General features: G+C 50.4%; 1 pseudogene; it reads left to right on the forward strand.

Moving 5' to 3' along the window:
* Nucleotides 1-4,983: 4,983 nt before the first annotated feature.
* LOC116533496 lies at nt 4,984-5,101 on the forward strand (annotated as a pseudogene).
* Nucleotides 5,102-10,095: the final 4,994 nt, after the last annotated feature.

The raw sequence follows: 10,095 nt of genomic DNA on the forward strand, positions 1-10,095 counted from the left end.
CAGACACATGCACATATACATACATACATGAAACACCATACACATATGCACACACACTTGAAACACCAGATGCATGCACACACACATGAAACACCATACAGACACATGCACATGCACATGCGAAACACCAGACATGCACACACACACAAAACCATACAGACATGCACACGCACACATCAAACACCATACAGACACAGGCACACGCGAAACACCATAGAGACGCATGCACACGTACACGCGAAACACCATACAGACACATGCACACACACACGAAACACCATACAGACATGCACACACACACATGAAACACCATACAGACACATGCACACTTCCAGGTCCAATCAGGGGCTATAGGTACAGGGTGAGAGCAAGATGTGTATGAGGTTCATTCACCGCACCCCACCTCCCTCCTCCACATCAGACCCTAGGGCTTCTGGACCTTCAGCACCAGAAATGAAGACCCAGAGAAACAGGGTCCTGTGCAGATTCCTGTCAGACAACACAGATGCCACTAGAGAACCCCGAGTTCCCAGCCACTTGGGGATGGAACTTCTGGGACGTGGGCCTGCATCAATTAACTCAGGCTGATTCACTGTTAGGTCTGATCTTACTTGAGCTCCCTTAAAACCAAATCCTATTAACAAGCCTGCAATTGTCCTGAACCATAACACTTCTCTTTGATTCTCTGATTCTGTACTTTGTACCCCAGGCTGTGCTGAAATCAGGCCCATGTCCTAGAGCCATTCCGAGTGGGGGCAGGGCAGAGCCCTGTGTGCCATGGGGGACTTCCGAGGGCTTTGGGGTTCAGGAGCCAGCAAGCTGCCAGGTCAATACCAGTGCTCCGTTGTTGCGATCCAAGTCTCCACAGGCCAGCGCCCCACCTTTCACAGAGCAGATTTGGCCACGCTGCAAGTGCCACAGACATTACCATTCAAAGATCCACAACATCAGTCTCCAGGTTAGATTTCAGGTGACCACAACCCTGTTATTACAAACATAATAACAGAATGTGTTATGATTAAGTCAGAGTATTTAGGGTATGCATCACCTGCAGAAATGGGCTTTCTGCAGTCACACCAAGGCTGGTTCAGACTACACTTTGAGGTGAGAATTGCTGTATTCGAACTTACTGTTTTCTGACTTTTCGTTACTTAATGCCTTCAGAACAACCACTCATTCCAACAGGGCCCATGTCCCTCATCTGCCTTGACCTGCTCTGCTGAGGCAGCTCCCAGTTGCCCAGAGCTCTGCCCTTGGTGCTAGATGCCTCCAGGGAACAAGGGCCACTGTCTGACCCATTTGCTGGGGTGCCCCATGGCCTGCCAGCTCCCTTCCCATCATATCAATGGGCATGTCACTGTTTTTCAGTCCAACTCCACCCAGTAATATGTCCTCAATTCCCCATGTTTCCCTGAAGATGTGTTGCTTACTGGTATCAATGTCTATATTAGTTACAGAAGAAAGGTATTACAAAGTTAAGTCATTAAGATTAAGTTTCAGGGTGAAGAAAGATTGGTTAATAGACACAAACATGCAATCAGGTAGAAGGAATAAGTTCTAATGTGCAATCGCAGAATACAGTGAGTATAGTTAACAACAGTGTATTATATGTTTCAAAATAGCTAGAAGACTTGAGACATTTCCAACATATAGAAATAATAAATACTGCAGGTGATGCATACCCTAAATACTCTGACTTAATCATAACACATTCTGTGCATGCAACAAAGTATCACACATACCCCGTAAGTATGTACCAATATATATCAATAAAAACATGGAAACAACCCAGATATCCATCAGTGGATTCATGGATAAACAAAACGTGCTATCCATGCAAGGGAATATTATTCAGCCACAAAGAGAAACAGAGTGCTGATACAGACTCCAGCGTGGGTGACCCTTGAAACACTCCACAGTGCAGAGGCCAGGCGCAAAGGCTGCGGGTGGTGTGATCTGCTGATACGAAATGTCCAGGAGAGCAGATCCACAGAGACAGAAAGCAGATCGGTGGTTGCCAGGGAGAATATTAGTGGAGGGGACAGAAAATGACTGATAACGGGTGTAAAGTGGTTTTTCTGGCTGGAGGTGCGAAAATGTTCAAAATTAGAAGGTGATGATGGTTACGCACCCTGTAATCTTACTAAAGATGATACGTTTCAAAAGGGTAAATTGCACGGTATGTGAATTATATCTCAATAAAACTATTAACCATAAGATTAGGTTTCGCTGTGAGCAGCAGAAAGCCTAAAATGACAGCACCCTTCCAAGTCTAAGTCTGCAGATTCTCAGGTGAGCCTCAGGGCAGGCTGGACGGCAGCCAGCTCCTCCCAGCCCTCCAGGTCCTCCAGCTCACAGCCCACCACATCTCAGACAGGCCTCCTTCACACTTCCAGATGCCAGTGCTTGCATTCCGGGAAGCCTGCCGGCTGAGGGGACAAAGGAAGGGGAAACAAAGGATGTGGAGCAGCTGACTCTAAGACTGGTTTGGGGGCAGAGCGGCGGGAGTCATCTCGCTGGACCACCGTTGTATATGCAGTCAGTCGCTGACAAACACGTGGTGCGTGACTGTGTATATATATATGCATATAAACGGCGGTCCTATAGGATGTCAATAGCATGTCGTATCTTTATTGTACCTTTTTTGTCCTTAGATACATCTAGACACACAAATGCTCATCATCTTGTTGCCTACAGTTTTCAGCAAGTAGCATGCTGCTTAGGTTTGCACTCGCAGCAATAGGCTACACCACAGGACCCAGGTGCACAGCAGTGGGTTATGCCATCTGGGTTTGTGTAAATGCACTCTCCGATGTCCACACGATGATGAAATTACCAAACGTGTTTCCATCATTCAGTGACACGTGAGTGTGTGTGTGCAGCTAATGCAGTTAGGCTGTTTAGCTTGCAGAAAGTGAGGCAATGTGGCTGTTATCTGGGCCTGGTATTTTCACACCAAGTCATACATGCCAGCAGATACATGGCAAGGTCCTGTGCAGCTTGGTGATTTTAAAGAAACTCAGAATCGCTTCCACTGTAACGCCATTTACTCAGTCTCCTACTCAGATACTTGGTGCTAAGTATTGTCATCAGGCCTCCGTGCAGTTTGGGTCAGAGACGCCCAACAGGCAAACCCTGGTAATCCTTTCATTTCAGCTCAGACATTATGACGTCCATAAAATCCGGACTGCCTCTTACACAGCCTCGTACTGGATGGAGGAGGAGAATAAGTGAAATTGTTCTTGTGGGCACCTCTCTCCCCCTAGCCTGGAGCACCCCTGAGAGCCGGAATCCTTTGCTTTCTATGCCTGGCTGGGTGCTGGGCTGAAATCATTAGGTGGGGACTGAGCTGGAACTTACTAGTTCCCCGTTCAGCGTCCATTAGGCATGTGGCCATTCAGAATTCTACTGGGGCCTCGGGTGGGTGGGGTGGCCTTGTTGAATGGGGCCTGTTGATCATGTAAATTCATCTCTTTCCCTTCCCAAAACGTCAGTACGTTGCGGGCCCAGTAAGTTCTGTGTGTTTGCTATTGTTACAAGCTGCCGGCAGAGGGCAGAGCTGGTATAGTCAGACCTGCAGGCCATGCAGAACGCGTTCAGCCCCGCAGCCCTGGGAGCCCCTCTCAGGAAGGTGCACTGCGCTGGGCAGATGCCCTGTGGTTCCCCGGTCACACAGGGTCCCGCCACCGGCTCCTCGTACAGCCCAGGGCAAGCGATGGCCAACCTGAAGTTCACAACAGGACCAGGAGCTCCATCAGTATAAAGAAGAGCTGATGAAGGCTGAGCGCTGTAGCTCACACCTGTAATCCCAGCACTTTGGAAGGCCAAGGCGCACAGGTCACTTGAAGTCAGGAATTCAAGACCAGCCTGGTCAACATGGTGAAACCCCATCTCTACCAGAAATCCAAAAAAAAAAAAAGCCAAGCATGGTGGCAGGCACCTGTAATCCCAGCTACTCAGGAGGCTGAAGCAGGAGAATCACTTGAACCCGGGAGGCAGAGGTTACAATGAGCTGAGATCACTCCACTGCAAGCCAGCCTGGGTGACAGAGCAAGACTTCGTCTCCAAAAAAGAGAAAGGAAGGAAGAGAAGCTGGTGAGACTCATGAGTTCACCACCATAAACCTGCAGAGGTGAAAAGACCCGTTTATTTGAGTTCTGTTTGGTTTTATATTAACCCAGTACACTAGCACTGGCTGGCTCACATGTAGGAGAAATTTAAATGTCTCCTTTAAAATGTTCTCTTTAGTGGGGACAAACATGTTACGTAGTAAGTACTTCCTTATGAGACAAAGTCTTTATGTAGCAGATCTGTTAGGAAAAACTTAACTTTAGAAAGGCTCTTCAAGGGCAAACGTGGCTGTGAATCAGTGACTCGGGTAATAAGAGCGTCTCTGGCAATGTGTCTGAATGAAGCCCAGCAGCTATATTTTATAGCCTCACATAAGACTGTCGATCCACTCTGCTGGAGAAGCACTATCTAAAACCACGTGCAGCGCAAAGTTCCGTGACTCAGAACACTAAGTGCGGCCTCTGGCTGGGGCTTCCCCGAGGTTCTGCCCTCTGTGTGCTGCACGCTGCCACCTGGATGAGACAGCGCTTCACACCGGCCGTCCCCATCCTGTGTCCCTGTCTTCACCCAACTTCCATCCAGACATGCTTCTCCTTCACTCCCTAGCTCCACTGAGACACTCCCATATATACCATTTGCAAGTGATAAATCCCAAGATCCTTGGGTCTGAGGCTTCTGTCTCACCCCCCAGCGCACCATCAGTGATCAGATCCGAACAGTGTCCCCTGCAGAGCTCTTGACTCAGCTTTCCCAGCCCCATCTCCTCAGGCTTGTGTCTGCAATCCACACGTCTCGACCAGCTTCTTGCCACAGCATTGCATCCCTGTAACTCATTTTTCACACAGCAGCTTAAAATTCTATCAGAAAACAATTGTGCCCCTGTCACTTTACTATGTTAAAAAACAAATAACAGTCTACAGCCTACCACCCTGAACGCGCCTGATCCCGTCTGATCTCGGAAGCTAAGCAGGGTTGGGCCTGGTTAGTACTTGGATGGGAGACTGTCTGGGACTACCAGGTGCTGTAGGCTTTAAAAAAACAAATAAAACCTTCAGCAGCTCTTGTTTTTCAAGAGGAAAGTCTGAAACTTGAGGCTCTTTGGTAACACATACAAAGCCCCCATGACCTTGGCCACATCCGTTCTCTTTGGTTCACCTCTAGGCGCGTCCACCTTAAATGTATGCTCTCGTGCTGTGCTGTCTGACATGCTAGCCACTAGATATATTTGGCTATTTAAACTACTTACAATTTAAATCACTTGAAAGTCAATAGAATTTAAAATGCAGTTGTGTGGCCACACTGTCCGCGTTTCAAATGCTCGATAACGAGGCTGGTGGTTCATGAGAGCCCGTGAGCAGGAGCTGCCAGAGACGGGCAGCCAGACCTGCTTTGCCGCCCTGGCCATCAGCCTCACTCCCTGGCTGCAAAGGTAGCTCGACATGCCTACCCCTCCCTGCAAGTCTCACGTGGGGAGCTGCTCAGGAAACCTCAAATCACAGGGGAAATTAATGCTTCAAGGAAGTTTGAGATTCCAGCTTTCACATAGCTCGAGGACAAAGAGCGGATTGGTTATATCCACCACAGCCCAGCTTGCAGCCACTCGGTCTCACACAACTTTCTTCCTATACTTCACTTCCAAAGTCACGGTGACCGCAGCCATGACATATTCACCTAAATAACACAGCTGCTCTTCACAGAAAATGACAAACGCACACCCGCTCCCAAAGACGAAACCCAAGTCTCACTAGCCTCTCATTACAGCTCTGGACGGTCTTTCTCTTCCAATCCAGTTCAGACTGAACACCTGCAAACCATGAGTGACACAGGAAGTTGACCAGCAGCACAATCTGTGTAACAGGGAAATAGCGGTGGTGGTGGTGGAAGAAATTCGTTAGCATAAGGCCCCGGATGAAAATGTGAATAGCTGCTGTCAGGGGTTGGATCAAGGTCTCACCCTCCAAACAATTATTCTCCTGAAGTGCTAACACCAGTACCTCAAAATGTGACCGTCTTTGGAGACAGAGCCTTTACTAAGGTAATTAAGTGAAGAGGAGGCCACTAGGTTGGGGGACCTAATCCAACATGTCTGGCGTCCTCATGTTAAGGGCCGTCTGGACACAGAGAGGGACATGCACACATGGGGGGACAATGTGAAGAGACACAGGGAAAAGGTGGCCCTCTATAAGCCAAGGAGAGAGGCCTCGGGAGAAACCGCCCTGCCGGCACCTTGGTCTTGGCCCTCCAGCCCCCAGGGCTGTGAGAGAGCAGCCTGCTGTTTAAGCTGCCCACCTGTGGGACTTCACGACGGCAGCTGTAGGAAGCCAGCACAGGTGGCACAGCCCTCTGCCCCAGCGCAGTTTCCCACACCCGTGATGTTCCCTGCTGCCCTCTCACATCATCCCGATCCTGGCCCCAGAGCTGCTTGGGAATGTTTGTCTGTATTTTCCTGTGGTCCCAGAGGTGGAGGGCCCTGCTATCTTCTGTTAATGTTTCCCCACTGGGCCGACGGTGCAGGGTGCTTCCTCCCCTCCCCATGGAGGAGCAGTGCCCTGACCTCCCTCTTGCCAGTCAGGAGAGAACGCCCCATGGTGTTGCCCCTGCCTGTGATGGCACAGTCTTGAGAGGTAGGGTGGTGGAACAGCATTTGTGTCCCTAAGGGAAACATTCCCCCAGTAGGGCCTGGGAGCACAGAGAAAGGACATAGTTCGTTGGCAAGTCGTTGGGTATCAATACGAGTGGTTCCGCCATCACCAACACTCCTTCAGGCTCCACTTGTAGGGTCTGCAAGGGGAGAAAAGTTTACAGATAGTACAGTGGCTCAGACCAGGAGGCACCCCAGTCCCACCAGGGCTGTGAGGACCCTTCAGGAGGCCACGCCCCATTGTAAAGAGGCACAGGTCCTGAACACAGGGAGACCCATGAATCCTGGAAATTTCAGCCCATTCATTGCCTTGCTCCGGGTTTCAGCAGTTGGGACAAAGTAGCACAGAAGGGGCGGCTCAAACAGCACACGTGGGTTCCTGGCCATCCTGGAGGCTGGAAGTCCAAGTTCACAGTGACAGCAGCTGTAGTTCCTGGTGAGGCTCCTGTTCCTGGCCTGAAGAGCCACCTTCTCACTGTGTGTCCACCTACGGCAGAGAGAGATGGCTGTAGGAAGATGCCTCTCTTCCCTTCCTAGGAGGGCACTAATCCCATCACGGGGCTGCACCCTCACGACGTCATCTAAACCTAACCCTCCCAAAGGCCCTACCTCCAGACACCATCACATGGAGGGACACGGCTTCGGCACATGAATACTGGGAGGACCCAGATACTCAGCATGTAACACTTTGCTGTGAGCTTCTTGGTCAGAAACAGTACTGTGTGATTACCATGAGGGTAAGCCTGGGTGAGTCCGCAGGTGTTACTGGAGCAGAAGCAGCATGTGGTCAGCTTACCGGGGTCTGCACATGTACAGAGCTGTCTACAGACCAGACCAGGCATGGGGGGACCCTCTTACTCATCTGGTCAGAGAGGGCCCCCTCCTCCCTGAGGCCACAGGAAAAGTGCAGTGGAAGGTGCCCTGGGGCCTGGGCACCTGCTCATACAGCACACCCCCGTGCTGGGGGTCTGCCCCCCTGGGTAGCACCTATCCATTTCTGCTCCTGAGGGACCCCTGCTGGGCACATTAGCTTCTCGGCCAGGTGAGTCCGAGAGAAGCGTTGTGTGAAGGGCATTCAGGCTCCTGGGGTCCCCTGGCCAAGTATTCAGTCTTCCAGGGCCCAGGAGAAATACGTTTCTCAAAAAGAAAACAGCTATTTGCTGAAGGGCGTGACTTTTTCCAGAATCTCAGGGGCTGCCCATGTGGTTCCCACACTGGAGCTGGTCGGGGATGCGAGCACCTCCATCATGCAGGCACTGCAAGCCTCCTTTCCCTGCAGGGGACAGAGTTGATCCAAGCTCAGGATAAAGCTGATCCCTCACTCGAGCCTCCCTCCGTGAGGCTACCGGGACATGCGGGGCCCTTCGTCTACTGTCTCCTCTGCCTGGGGCACCTGCCCAGGCCTCTGCCTCCTGCTCCTGGTTTAGATCTCACCTCCTCAGAAAGGCTCCCGGATTACCCTGCCCGCAGAAGCCACCCCACCCACCCTTAAAGATCGGCTCCCTCCCGGCACTCTGCCTCTGGCCCCTTTGTCATTAGCATAATCTTGGATGCAATGATTCTCTCTCTCTTTCTTCCCTCACCTGCCTCCCTCTCTTTTAGCCTATTTCTTCAGTTGGATTGTGAGCACAGCTGAAGGCTTATCTGTGTTTACCTGAACTCCACATGCACTCAGGCCCTGGGCAGGCCCTTGCAGGGCTGTGGAGTGGATGAAAGAAGGCGTGATGGCCATGAGTGAGAAAACACAGACACGGGTGCGAGCCACATGGAAGGTCTGAGCTGGGCCTGACTTCTTAGGAAGAACATCCCCTTCCTTCTGCTGCCACCTCTCCCACCCCAAAAACCACAGGAAAACTTAATTTCCACATACAGGACTAGCAGGGCATGAAAGCAGAAAAATGTGTACACTTTGGCACCTGGAAGTCAGAGGTTAAAACTGTAGCTCCAGCCATTATGAGCTGTGCCGGGACAAAAATCAGCACCTTGGAGCCTGATGACTTGAAACGTGACCTGCCGTGAGGGCAAGCTGCTTCCTCCTCCTTAGAGACGCCAGGGCTAGGGAGTTGTGAAACGCATGGAACAGAGTCAACCCAGCCAGCACCGGTTCCCTCTCTCCCTCTGCAGACTTGTTGACAGTAACTTGCTACTATTGCAGGCCATGTCCCCTTTGGGTGAATGATCCAAGGATACCAAACTTTGCCTGATCGACCGGGGAGGCAGCTAAGCTGCACCTGCTCCCTGGAAGAGTGAAGTCAGGCCACGGCATAGATGCATGTGCACAAATATTAGCTCTCAGACTTGCTGAGGGCTATGTCCAGTCTCATCACAGCCATCCACGTGGAAGTCTCTTCGAGGTCAAGCAAACAAATTCAACACAGTCAAACTTTAAACCACTTTGTGGGTGAAAGGTTTCTGAGGAATAGACAGATCTTACTCTGCAGTTTAATGTTTCTGGATAATCTATGTAATTGTGTTAGGGCACATTCACCTCAAATATGCCCCACTTCAGCTGGCTACTTACTCCTTCTCTCATATCACATTTAGAAATGGGTCCAGAGCAGCAGGGCGTGCGTGGTGGCTCATGCCTGTAGTCTCAGAACTTTGGGAGGCCGAGATGGGCAGATCACCTGAGGTTGGGATGTTCGAAACCAGCCTGACCAACATGGAGAAACCTGTTTCTACTAAAAATACAAAATTAGCCGGGCGTGGTGGCGCATGCCTGTAATCCCAGCTACTCGAGAGGCTGAGACAGGAGAATTGCTTGAACCCGGGAGGCGGAGGTTGCAGTGAGCTGAGATTGCGCCATTGCACTCTAGCCTGGACCACAAGAGTGAGACTCCATTAAAAAAAAAAAAAAAGAAGAAGAAGAAAAGAAAGAAATGGGTCCAGAGAGGCCTGGACAACACCCTTAGAATTCCAAGTTTTCCCTTCAACTTCCAACCACTGGGATGGGCAAGTCCTCTCTGGCTAGGGCTTGTCTACGTGCTCCCCCTTTGGGTATCAGCTGAATTCTTCCTGGTGTCGACAGTGCTGTGTTCCAAAGTAAAGTCCCATAAACACTGTGCTTTCCCTCTCCCAATATGCAGACTGTCTCTCTGAATCACATGGCAGCTGCCAGGGGATGGGGAGGAGTGATGTAGACAATTCAAGGCTGTCTTTCCTGCTCTTTTAGTAATATAAACCTAAAACCAGGTACCGTGAATACTCACCCGATTTTCCGTTCTTATAAAGGTGATTTTTTTGTGTAGACAGTTGTCAAATTCAGTGTTTCTGTGGGGACGACAATCTGCGGAGACTTCTATTCAGCCATCTTGCCCCACCTCTTCCCCATGGACAGTTTTTTAAATAGTTCAGTATATGTGAGCAAATGTCATGAGTCACTA

This window comes from Sapajus apella, unplaced genomic scaffold (assembly GCF_009761245.1).
Source record: "Sapajus apella isolate SASKATOON/1434 unplaced genomic scaffold, GSC_monkey_1.0 scaffold82, whole genome shotgun sequence".
In the NCBI taxonomy this organism is placed as follows: domain Eukaryota; kingdom Metazoa; phylum Chordata; class Mammalia; order Primates; family Cebidae; genus Sapajus; species Sapajus apella.